This window comes from Lineus longissimus, chromosome 15, assembly GCF_910592395.1.
Source record: "Lineus longissimus chromosome 15, tnLinLong1.2, whole genome shotgun sequence".
Lineage (NCBI taxonomy): Eukaryota > Metazoa > Nemertea > Pilidiophora > Heteronemertea > Lineidae > Lineus > Lineus longissimus.
In genome coordinates, this window is record NC_088322.1 from 1,371,528 (window position 1) to 1,386,112 (window position 14,585).

The following is a 14,585-nucleotide window of genomic DNA, read 5'->3' on the forward strand; positions in this document are numbered from 1 at the left end:
ACCAATTATCACAACCTATCCAGGGTCAAGAGTGACAGGACCTGGTCATCTAAGGGGACACCACTCATCATACCTGTCCAGGATCAACAGTGACAGGACCTGTCCATCTAAGGGGACACCAATTATCACAACCTATCCAGGGTCAAGAGTGACAGGACCTGGTCATCTAAGGGACACCACTCATCATACCTGTCCAGGATCAACAGTGACAGGACCTGTCCATCTAAGGGGACACCAATTATCACAACCTATCCAGGGTCAAGAGTGACAGGACCTGGTCATCTAAGGGGACACCACTCATCACAACCTGTCCACTGTCAACAGTGACAGGACCTGTCCATCTAAGGGGACACCACTCATCACAACCTGTCCAGGATCAACAGTGACAGGACCTGTCCATCTAAGGGGACACCAATCATCACAACCTGTCCAGGGTCAACAGTGACAGGACCTGGCCATCTAAGGGGACACCACTCATCACAACCTGTCCAGGGTCAACAGTGACAGTACCTGTCCATCTAAGGGGACACCAATTATCACAACCTGTCCAGGGTCAACAGTGACAGGACCTGGCCATCTAAGGGGACACCAATTATCACAACCTGTCCAGGGTCAACAGTGACAGGACCTGGACATCTAAGGGGACACCAATTATCACAACCTGTCCAGGGTCAACAGTGACAGGACCTGTCCATCTAAGGGGACACCAATTATCACAACCTGTCCACTGTCAACAGTGACAGGACCTGGACATCTAAGGGGACACCAATTATCGCAACCTGTCCAGGGTCAACAGTGACAGGACCTGGTCATCTAAGGGGACACCAATTATCACAACCTGTCCAGGGTCAACAGTGACAGGACCTGGTCATCTAAGGGAACACCAATTATCACAACCTGTCCAGGGTCAACAGTGACAGAATCTGGTCATCTAAGGGGACACCAATTATCACAACCTGTCCAAGTAGTGTAATATGGACAGTTGTAACTCAGAGTCAAATCCCAGTCAAACTTATCTCAGTCATTTCTCAGTATAAACTTATCTGAGTCAAATCCTAGTCTAAATTCTCCCCAGTCATTTCTCAGTCAAGTCACTAAATCGTCCAAATCGTCCAAAATTATCAAAATTTCATAATTTTCAAAAAAATAAAAAATCAAAAAAACTTTTCTTATAATAAATGAACACCTTTCCATCAAATTCAGAACTTGATTCAAGAGTGACAGAATATACAAAATTTAAAGATCTTCCCGTGAACAATTGGTATAAAATTAAATCATTCAGAACAATAACAACAAAAGTAGGAGAATCAACCCTCCTTGAACTAGTGGACGCAGAATCTAAAGAAGTGACCGTATGGGCCACGTCGATCATCAAACAAAAACTAAATGGTCACCACAATTACATAAGATTTACAGGAGTCAAGGAAACGAAACGAGGTAAAAAGTTCTATGGATTTAATCTTTTAGACTAATTTTATACTCATCTTATATTTAACTAAAATTATTATAAATAAAATGAAAGAAGTATATGCCAATTGGAGAAATCTTCCTGATCATACTTGGTTTAAAATTGATAGATTGGACTATTTATCAATCACAGATAAATATGATTTTTTACTATTTGTATATCCAAGAGATGATAAAAAAACGTTATATATTGTAAGATGTCCAAAACGAATCAAGGATAAACTTTTATACCTAGGTGATATAAGTCCTATTCTACACGATGATGTCTTCTTTTACAAAAAAGACAATGAAATCTCACAACATTGGATTTTTTAAAAAATCAAAACAACTTTTTATATAATAAATGATGACCTCATCCATAACAATTCTTTAATTGTTATAGGTGTGGTGAGCCTTAAGTTCTAGATTTTCGCTCAATTGAGGATTAACTAGAATTTTAAAATTCACTTTGATAAAGAACCATACTTCTTTATTTTATTTCTGAAGGCTAGTATTTTTAGCTCATCGTTGATAGACCCTCAATATTTGTAGACACTCTCTCCATTTGGAATCTTATACTCATGTTTATGATTATAAAATGACTTATTGAAACCGAAACTAAAAAAAAGGGGAATCCCCAATGCTTATATTTAATAACAAACTTTTTCATCATATAAATGGAGCGAGCATCAAAGAAAAAATCAAAAAACTTTTTATATAATAAAGACATGAACACAACTACAAATATTGAGGGATTGTCGAGCGACGAACTCAAAATTTTAGCTTACAGAAACAAGATGAAAAACTATGGATCTCTATCAAGAGAAAAGTTACTTGAGGGACTTGAACAGATCCCAAATAGTTTCAACGATGTTGAAGTGAAAATTGACAAGCCAGTTTCTGACTTGTCACAAATTGAAAAAAGAGTTCTAGCTCAAAGACTAGGTTTAAATCCAAGAAAATTCAAAAAAGAACAACTGGATTCAATTTTAGAAAACAAAATTTCACAGGAAAATTTGATTGACATCAAACCAAGACCTGTGAAGCCAAAAATTTCAATCAGAAAACCTCTTTTAGAAAAAGTCAAGGCTCTTGGCCATAAAAATTTTCAGAATCTCAATATTAAGAAATTGAAAGAACTCTTAACCAAAGAACCCATTAAACGTATTTTAAAATCAGATCTTTTCAAAAAGGCGAAGGAACTTGACATTAATGTTAAAAATTCCATGACTAAGAGAGTCATCCAGGAATTGATTGAAAAACATGTGGAGTTAAAAACATTAAAAAAATTCAACTCCGCTTTCAGAGGATATGTTAATCATTTCCAAATGGAAGGTTTGCCTCATATTGACATTGAAAACTATCTCATTAAAATTAAGTCAGTTGTACAAGATAAATTGAATGAGGAAAATAAAGTAGGATTAAAAATTTCAATCATTCTACATATTCTAATGAAAAGGAAGAATGACGTGAAAGAGTTTCAACTTCGTTCTAGACACATCCTTTATGTGGGTCAAGAGCTAGATTATTCCAAGTTGATTGAAGACTTCCTTAAAGAACTGGAAAATTTAGTTCAGGAAGGTTCTGGTTGGAAATTTTTAGAAGTCATCAAGATTGAATTACACACAGTCAATTACACACCACTTTCAGGATCAAGCTATATTACTTTACCAGATAAGATTAAAAATAAAAGAGCAGTGATTAATGTACAAAATTCTGATCAAAAATGCTTCAGATACTCAGTTGAAGCCGCATTATTAAATATCCCAAAGAACACAGAACGAGTGTCAAATTATAACAAATCTGAATTTGATTACATGTTCAAAGATTTAGAATATCCAGTCAAAATCAAGGATATTGAGAAATTTGAGAAGAATAATCCTGACTTAGCAGTCAATGTATTTACATTTATTCCAAGACAGAAAGTATGCTTTGGAAATGAAACAGTAGTTTACCCAATTTCTCCAGTTAGACTATCTGAGAGAATTCTAGCAGAAGACAAGACTATTAATCTTCTGCACTACAAAGATGAGAACGATGTTCCAGAAGGTGAAAAGGTTGAAAATGTCAAAGATAATGCAAATTATCATTATGCTTGGATCAAGAACTTTTCTAGGCTGGTTTCTTCCTCACATTCTAAACATGATGGACAGATCAAAGTATGCTTCAGATGTATGAAAATTACTTCAGGTGGAACGAAAGAGTCACGTGAAAGAAGGCATAGACAACATGTTGAGAACTGTAAGCAGTTTGAATGTGTCAGAGTGAGTATGCCCAAGGAGCATGAAAAAATCCTGGAATTTAAACATAAAAAATTCGAACAAAAACATCCTGTCTTTATCGTCGCTGACTTTGAATCATCTTTGAAAACAGTTGACAAATCCTTAGGCGAAAAAACTGTTCAAATTCAAGAACATATTCCTAACTCATTCAGCTTCTATGTGTGTTTTGACAAGGATCAAATCAAGGCTGAAAATCTCTTAGTGGAATTTAGTGTCAACAATCCTGATGAAAATATTGGAGAAAGGTTCTGTGAAGAGATTGAAAAAGCTGTCTATAATATTCATGACAAGCATTTCAAACCTAAAGCTATGTTAGCCTTAACACAAGAACAACAGGTTAAGCACAAGACAGCTAAAAAATGTTATGTCTGTGACAAAATGTTCACAGAAAAAAATTATAAAGTTCGTGATCACAACCATTTTAATGGAAAATACAGAGGACCAGCTTGTAATAAGTGTAACCTTCAATTACAAGCACCTGATTTCATACCAGTTTACTTTCACAATTTGTCAGGCTATGATGCACATCTGTTTGTGAAAAATCTGAAAGGGAGACTGAATGTCATCGCGAAAAATTCTGAAAACTATATTTCATTCAGCAAGGAATTACAGGTGGGTGAGCATAAGACTCTATCGATCAGATTTCTTGACTTCTATAGACTCATGCAGTCATCTCTAGCAAATTTAGCTAAGAATTTGCCTAATCCTGAAAAGAAAAACCTTGCACAATTTTTCAAAGGTGAACAATTTGATCTAGTCACTAGAAAAGGAATCTATCCGTATGAATGGGTTGACTCACACAATAAATTTGAAGAAAAAGAATTACCTCCGATTGAAGCATTTGACTCAAAATTTAATGATACAAAAATTTCACAAGAGGAATACTTACACGCTCAACATGTGTGGGATAGGTTCAATTGTCACACCTTTAGAGATTATCACGAAATTTATTTGAGAACTGATGTTCTTTTACTAGCAGACATTTTAGAAAATTTCAGACAGACATGCATGGAGATTTATAATTTAGATCCAATTTGGGCTTATTCGGCTTCAGGATTGTCTTGGCAAGCCATGTTGAAAAAGACTGATGTTAACATTGAACTTTTAACAGATGTTGACATGTACAACTTCTTTGAATGTGGCATTAGAGGAGGAATCTGTCAAGCAAGTCACAGATATGCAAAAGCAAATAATCCCTATTTGAAAGACCACGATCCTAATCAACCTACAAGTTATATCACCTATGTTGATGCGAATAATTTGTATGGATTATCCATGAGTGAAAAATTACCTCATTCTAATTTTAAATGGATGACTCCATCAGAATTATTAAAGTGGCAAAGCATGCCATGTACTTTAGAAGTGGACTTAGAATATCCTCAAGAATTACATGATTTACACAATGCCTATCCATTAGCACCTGAACATGTGAATGATAAGTTGATTCCTAATTTACAAGACAAGAAAAAATATATTGTACATCACAAGGCTTTGAAGTTCTATGTGAGTCAAGGTTTAAAATTGACTAAAATTCACAGAGGAATTTCTTTTACAGAATCATACTTTTTGAAAGAGTACATTGACTTAAACACAAGTCAACGAGCCAAAGCGAAAAATAACTTTGAAAAGGACTTCTTCAAATTGATGAACAATTCATGCTTTGGAAAGACAATGGAATCTGTCAGAGACAGAAAAAACATAAAATTGACTACAAATGTTCCTCAGCTTCGAAAAGTAGTCAATTCAAACAACTATAAAGATCATAAAATTTTCAGCGAAGATCTAGTCATGGTAGAATCTCAAAAATCAGAAGTGTGTCTCAATAAACCTATATTTATGGGGCAGGCCATTCTAGACTTGTCAAAAATTCATATGTATGATTTCCACTATAATCATATGATGAAAAAGTTTGACAAAGCACAACTGTTGTACACTGATACTGACTCACTAGTCTATCATATAGAAACTGATGATATCTACAAAGACATGAAACAAGATGCTGAATTATTTGACTTCTCTAATTTTCCAAAAGACCATCCACTGTTTTCAGAAGCGAATAAAAAAGTCATTGGTAAGTTTAAAGATGAAGAAGCTGGTCATGTCATCACTGAATTCATCGCTTTACGTTCTAAGTTATATGCCTATACAACTGATAAAGACAATCAAGTGAAAAAATGTAAAGGTGTCAAGAAGAATGTAGTCAAAAATGAGATTTCCTTTGAAGATTACAAGTCTGTACTTCTCGATAAAATTCCAATTGAAAAACAGATGAATGTGTTTAGGTCAAGACATCATCAAATTTACACTGAGCAAGTGAGCAAAGTAGCATTGAATGCGAATGATGATAAACGTACAATATTGGACGATGGAATCTCCACTAAAGCTCTTTGATTCGCAGAGCTAGCATTTTGCTAGCTCTGATTAAAAAATAAACAAGGCCTACCAAATTGGTAGACCTCTTAATGGCAACAGGCCTAGCATTTTGCTAGACCTCGTTCGTAGAAGTAAAATAAATTATAAATAAATGACATTTCCTTCATATCTACAATTTAAACCGAATGTCAACTATCCTGTGACTTATAAGAATAACTCTTTAAGCAAGGATCCTTTCATTCACCAAAAAATTTATGTCACTCCAACTGAATTTTTCTACTTCAATACAATTGATATTTTCCCGAGTAAAGTGACTCCACGACAATTTACCACCTATGCTCAAGTGAAAGATTATATTAAAAATGCAAGTATGGATAACTGGGAAAACCAATTTAAATTTGCACTCTATTGTGCGACATCAGGTTCAGGTGTAAGCTGGCATAATCATATTAATCATGCTGGTCCTTTAGTACAAAGTATTTTTAGATTTCATGTCTATTTTACCATCAGAAAGATATTACACCAGCTAAAAATTCCATTACCAGGAAATCCTGATTTTAATCCATCAAAAAATCCTTACAATAAACAAGCCTATGAAAATTTAAAGCTTGAATTTGGCTCTGTTGACTTCAACTATTTTCACAAAGGGAAAATACAAGCGCTAGACATTGTCATGGACAATGGTAACTATTATTTGAATGATCCTAGTAAGTTTCCGTTTAATGCAGATAAAAAAGGATATGTCTATGCAGACCATCATAGACTCTACATTGACACTTTATCCTTCATTTACTCAGACGATTGGACAAATTTTATCGTCCTAGACAGTCAAGGATTGACTAAAGCAGGCATGAGTAGAATCAATGAATCGATTAGAACCTATGTTTATTGTATTCTAGGTTCACAAACCATGATTCGACAGGATATTCTTGATTCATTGGATACACAGAAACAATTTGGAATTTTAGTGGAAGATGCGATTCAAGGTCAAACATTAGTCGATTCTATCAAAACATTTCAGTCAGCGAGTATACTCATTCACTCAAAACAAGCGTATGCCTATGCTTTAGAAAAAGCAGGTTCACGATTAGATTTTGCCGTAGGTTTAGGATTAAAACTTGTTCCTAGTCATATGCGATTACATATTGGCACAATTGAAGGGTATAATAACTCTCTGTTAACCGCTACAGAAAATACAACTTTTGGCATCAATTCACATATCAATGTCAGAAAAAAGCGACAAGTGACTCAGTCTTCAAATTTGAAGACCGAACAACCGCAAACTAATTCATCAAATTTGATGAATGAACAAACTACTTCTACGAGCGAAGCGAGTCATTTACCTTTTACAATAGGATTAATTGTTGTAGGATTTTTAGTTCAAACTATTCTTTAAAATAAACACACCATGAACAGCGTGAATGTGCAAGAAGCATATGCAAGTTACAAATATCCTTCTGCTTTAAAATTTTATAAAATCATGAAAAAGAAGGATCCTAGTATAAAATTTGATGACATTGACCAATTTGTAAAATCTCAGAAAAGCTATCAGCTTCACAAAAAGCAGTTCAATAAAATCCAAGGTCACATTATAGCTTATCGTGAAAATGCTCTTTGGTTCATGGATTTGTTGGACATGAGTAATTACTCAAGGCAAAATAAAGGGTATAAATGGATTTTACTTGCTATTGATACATTTACAAGAAAAGCTTATGCTGAAGCTTTAAAAAATAAAACTAAGTTTGAAGTGAAAAATGGCTTTGAAAAAATTTATAATGATACTTCTAGTATTACACTTATTATTACAGATTCAGGCAATGAATTTTTAAACAAACCACTACAAGATTTATTCAAAGAATTAAACATTAGACATGGAACAGTGGATATTGGTGATCATCATGCATTAGGCTTAATTGATAGACTATCTAGAACTATTAAAGAAATGGTCTTCAAAGATTTCACAGAGAAAAATACAGTCAAATGGGTTGATCATTTGCAAGATTACATTAGTGCATACAATGAAAGACCTCATTCTGGCATTTTAGACTATAGTCCAAATGAAGCTAACCTTCATGCTACTGAATTAGTTGAATTAAATGCAGAAAAATCTATGCCCGTTGTACACAAGTTTAACATTGGAGAATTAGTTAGAAAAAAATTGAAGAGACCACTATTTACCAAAGGTTACAAACAGATTTGGAGCAATAGAACTTACACTATCAAAAATATTGAAGGTGTTCATGCTATCTTAAATAATGATGAAAGAGTTAGACTTGATGCTTTGCAGCAAGTGCTAGCTACAATTGATGAAGAAGCTGATTCTTCAGAGGTTGAGAAAGCAGATAAAGAAGCTAAAATTGAGTCAACAATTAAACACAAAGAAGGCTTAGATTCTAAAAATAGTGTTGACTCACGGTTGAGAAAGAAGTAAGATATTTATAATGTAAAATCACACTATAAATATCTTACTCAATTTGCAACGAAGGAAGTTCTTTCAGCTCCTTGGGTACATTTTTCCATCTTCTACGGGTCAACATATAGTCTAAATAAGTTCCAACGATAGCCCACCATGTTTCCAATTTGATGAAGGAGTCATTCACTGATATCTCAAGTTGATCCACTTTAGTGTTGACTTTACTCGCTGTTATAACGTCTGCACCCCACGAACTGTTTTTAACCTTGAGGATCTCTTCTTTAATTTCAACTAGTACTTTGTCAATCTCATAATCCCACAAATTAAATCTATCTTTAACCTTGAGGATGTCTGCATTGAATTTGTCTTGAATGTCTTGAATTTGATCAAAGTTAGAATATAAATTACTCATTTATTTATAGTAAAATTAATTTCAATATGCCATTTTCGGCACATTGATTGAGTAAGATTAAATTCAATATGCCATTTTTGGCTAAAAAATTTTACTATAAATAAATGGACACATCGTTTGGTAAATATCTTGATCCTTATAGATCAAACAAAATAGCCAAGGGGCTCAAAGCTAAAAGAAATTATGAAGTCATTACCCATAATCCTAATTCTGTGAATCCTGGAGAAACACTGTATGTGAAAATTCCTCAGCTTGAAAAAGGACAAGTGATTGTTCCTAAAAGTTTGAAACTTACATTTAAGTTGTCTACCTCATCAAAAGCAAGTAATGCAGCCAATGCTGCAGCAGCTGGATTTGTGGCGAATGTAGGTCGAAATATTGTTGAAAGAATTACAACTAAATTGGGTGGAAAAACAATGAGTGAAGTGGACAAATCTTACATCTATAATACATTCAAGGATTTTTGGTTGACAGAAAAACAAAGGAAAAATCGTGTTCAACAAGGTATTGACAAGGAGCAACGAAAAGATGCACTTAAAACAGCATTTGGTGACAGATATTGTATTCCTATTGAGTCAGAACTTTTTGATGATCATCTACCTTTTTACCCATCAGCTATTTTAGAATCCATTGAATATAACATCAAATTTAATGACGCAAAATATGTTGTGACAGGAACTGCAACGTCAAAAACATATGCTGTGAAAGATATTCAACTTGAGTATGAAACAGTCTTTTCCACAGAACTTAGTGAGGAAATCGAAGCAATATATGCTGATACTAGATTTAGATATGAAGACGTGCATCTTTTGAGGACAGATTCAATTGGAAAGAATAAACGCATGAATATCAATGTAGATGTCAATCGTGCATCAACAAAGGGTATTCTGATATTTTTCCAGAAAAATTACGCTGAGTATGATGCTGAAAATACAAGTTTTCAAAATCCAGACATCACTAATGTGACCATTACTTCAGAAGGAATTTCTCACTGTATATACAAGTCAGGAATGAAAGCCTATAATCAATTTGATGAAGTCAAACGACTTTATATGTCAGAAGATCTTAAGCAAACTGAAGACTGCATGATGGATGTCGAGAAATTCTACGAAAATCATAAATATGCTCTGTGGATTGATCTGAGAAGTACAGAGGACAACTATTTACATGGATCTGGAACTGCCATGAGCAATATTAAACATGGTTTACAACTTGAACTTACCAGAAGTACTGAAACAGAATATGACATGCTAGTCTATATTGTAGCTGATGGATTAGTAGGGCTTGAGAATAAACGAGTAAAGGGCATTGTACACTAAAATAAATGAGTGAATTTTATTGTGATCCACCGTTCAATATGCTAATTGTCGGAATGACTGACTGTGGTAAGACCTACTTTATACTAGATTTACTTGAAAAAGAATTTCGTAAAAAATTTGATGACATTGTGCTTTTTTGTCCAACGATTGACATGAATAAAACTTACCAAGATAGAGCATGGATTACACAAGATAAAAACAGTCACATTTATCCTCCAAAATTAGTACTTACAGATTTAAACAGTTGTTTAGAAGATGCGATTGAAAATTTAAAAAGTCAAGATCATCAAACATTATTTATCATTGATGATTGTGCTAATTTGTGGGAATCAAAGAATAAGTGTACAAAATTGACTGAACTAGCTTTCTCAGGAAGACATTATGGCATTTCTGTTTGGCTTTTGACTCAAAAATATAATGCAGTTGTCAAAGATTTTAGAGAAAATTGTAAACACATGGTGATTCATACCATGAATGATCAACTCTCTATGGATCAGATTTTCAAAGAAAATCGCTGTATTCCACAAAGCGAAAAAGACACAGTTCTGGCACAGATTGATGCAGGAAAGAAGCTTATACTGCGCAGAACGATGCCTTTTGATTACTCACTTAAGTAAAAAAATTTGTAATAAATAAATGAATAACAATGATGTTGAAGAAGAACAAAACGAGTGTGACATGCGAAGTGAATTACTTTCACACTATCAATCAGGATTACTCAATAAACTAGGAATAAAATCATCTGAGGCTACGATTAAAAAAGCGTCACAAAAAAATATTGAAAAATTACATAATGAGTATAAAATTAAATATAATACTCAGATTGCTGATGATTTAGTGTCTAACTTACTATTTGGTTATACACAAGCAGTAAAAATGGTATTTCCAAATTTGGATCAAAAAAAATTACATGAAAAATTAAATGACAATGTCATAGTCAACCATGAAATAAAGAAACAACTGGGTCACTATATGAACCCAACACTTTTAGCTGCAGGTACAATTGTAGTCAATACGGCTGAAACTGCAATTGAAAAAAGCGAAGCAAAGGATACATGCGAGTAGGCCTAAATTTTATAGAGTCTAACTGTATAAAGTTTAAGGCCAATGTAATGTTTTAAAATCGTCATACACCTTTTCTAAAGAAGATGTGAGTACACTCGCTGATGCAGCTGCTTGTTTGTCTACTTTTTTCAATTCTTTTCTCGTCGCTGCGCTTATACTTGCTGGTGCTAAAAGATAGTGTTCATTTAATTTTCTCAAAATATGTTTGTTAAAAAAGAAGGACTTTCTGGTTAGTTTATCCCTATTCTTTTCAAACAGGTCTTCTAACCTTTTCACATCCTTGGCAATTAAATGATTGTCCACTTTCTTGAACAATAGTTCATCCTTATACTGCTCTTTAAATTTTTGAAATTTAGATATCACATACGTATGAGTTTTTTCCATGCCATAGTGTGAACCAGATATATATGTTTTTTGAATAGAATTTGTCCACAAATCTGGTGTCTCATTATATGGATCAAAAGCATTGTCTATATCACCACAATCATTACACACGACTTCATTCTCTAATATAGTACAATCGGTTGAATAACAGCCTTGGCACACCCAATGATTACAATATAAATGAACATATTTTCTAGCTATTTTAAGATGCTCTCGCAAATTATATGGCACACATGACATGTCATGTTGATAGTGTCTTGCGTCATTTTTTTCTAATACGTCAACCACTTTGTCATAAATTTCTTCAAAGTTGTCAAATCTAACATTTGGACGAATTTTTACGGCGTGAAACATGTTTTATTTATGACAACATAATTTTTTATTAAAATGAGACATCACCACATTTTAAATCAACTATCACCACATTTTAAATCAACTATCACCACATTTTAAATCATAATAATAGTCATAATAATATTCGCTAATAGTCATAATAATAGTCATAATAATAGTCATAATAATAGTCGCTAATAGTCATAATAATAGTCGCTAATATTTTTCATAAAATAAACAGATATGAGCGAAGAAAAAGATAACACAACAACTGAAATTACAACAACAGAAAAGCCAAAGAATCCTAAGAGAGTTGAATGGGGTAAAAAATTAGGTCAGTTGAATAAAGGAAAGAAAAAAAGTAAAACAGATGATGACATTAAGCAAAATTATTATTTGCCTTATCCTTTCATAGTGATAGGTGGCATCACTTTAGCAGGTTTTGTTTGGTTCTACTCCAAAAAGGAGTCACCGATTGAAAAATTAGAGAAAAAAATTAAACCTAAACAAAAATCTGACAATCTGATCTTATAAATTTTCAAAAAACTTTACTATAAATAAATGAGCACCATGATCGACACGAAAAATATTGGAAACACCATTTACCATTCTGCAGTTTTAGCAGCACTTGTTGTTGGCTATGGCATGGCTGCTAAAAAGCTACTCAAGTCAAATATTGGAGATCCTAGTAAACCTGACCTAATGGAGGCAGTGAAGCTCACTGGAGCTGTGTCACTAGCTATCATAACCAAAGGCTATTTGGAAAAGCAAGGATTGCCGAAGAACATCACTAATTAAGAGAGCTAGCAAAATGCTAGCTCTCTTAATGGCAACAGGGCTACCAAATTGGTAGTCCTTGATTACTCACTTCGTTCGTAGAAGTAAAAAAATTATAAAATAAATGGCTGGCATGATTTTAACAACAATTTTTGGAGCAGTAGCTAATGCGACTGCTTTTGTTGGAGGTAATGCCATGTTCCACGCATTTGATGCTAAGAATGCTGCAGAAGAGCGTAAAAGACACGATTTAGCAAGTGAAAAATTACAAAAGGAATCAGCAACTTGGTCTCACAATAGAATTAAACATCTTGACTTCCTAGCAGAACAACGACAGAAAAAACATCAGGCACAATCAGACATGTTAGACATGAAAGATTCTATCCGCTATTATGACAACATCCATCCTGAGCCAACTTTAAATTATAAACCTAGTCAGAGTCAGAAAAATTATGAACAAGCCTATATTGCAGGGAGTGTGATTGGATCAGCTGTTTTGTCAAAATTTATTTAAAATAAATGGCTGGTAATGATGATCTAGCATTTGAAGATAAAGTCAATGATCCAAATAAAGATGACTTGGTGGATGCGGAAGAGCAACAAAGAGAGGATAATGGTAATCTTATAGATGAATTGACTGGAGATGTTCCACGACCTGTAAGGAAAAGTTTAATGGACAAAGAGATCATCATTGATAGAAAAGATGAATTTATTAACAAATATATGGAAAAAAATGAATTATATTTAAGAAGGGACATAAAAGAATTACGTAACAAACTGACAATTACTCCAAGCGGAACTGTATTTTTCCACCCAATAGATGGAGATAAAATTAAACTAACACGAGCTGATAAAGATCCTTATACTGTTAGCTCTATAAAAGGAAAAGGAAAAACAGAATTCATGAGCTTTTTTAAAAAAATTAATATAAACACTCCAATACTTGAAAATGTTGGAGAAAAAACAGGTAGAAGACAATTGAATTTCGACAATGAAGCAGGATCTAGTAATATTCCTCTGAAACCTGACATTATTGACACCAATGAACAAGCTAGAGTACAGGATACAAATGAGGAAGCGAGAGTACAGGATACAAATATTGACACGGGTGAATCAACGATTGTTGAATCTAATAATGTTGATGACATTCAAGATGCCACTTTGAGCTCAAACGAACCTATAAAAACAAAGAATTCTAAATTAGATGAAGTCATTGACTATTTCAGGCGTAAATTTAAAGCGATTAAAGAAAAATATAGGCAAGCACGTGACAGAATAAAAGATAAGATAACCACATTGAGACAAAGCGATGATTTTGAAATGGAAAATTTGATTGATAATGAAGAACAAAATTATCAAGAAATAGATGAAGCAGAAGCTGATGAATTAGATTCAATCAAAGAAACGTCAAGACCTTATTTTGAACAAGTAGCTGAAGGCTATAGAAAAACTGTCAATGATACAAGTAAATCCTTAGGAGACAGACTTGACGCTTTATTCAAATTGAAGGGCTTTAAACTTGCTACTATTGTGACTGCTGTGCTGATGGCGATTTCTGCCATTGGTGCAAGCTTTGTATATGGCATTGGCTCTTTAGTCAAACCAAGTACTCCTTCTAAGATTACACCGGGAGGATCTGGAAGACCTAGTCAACCTATAGGACCTAGCAAACCTCCTAGTAAAATAACACAAGGTTTGATCAAATTTAAAAATTGGCTACTCTCCTTAGGTAAAAAAGCTTTAGTCGCTTTGCCTGGAATTTTAGGCTCTATTGTGTCTAC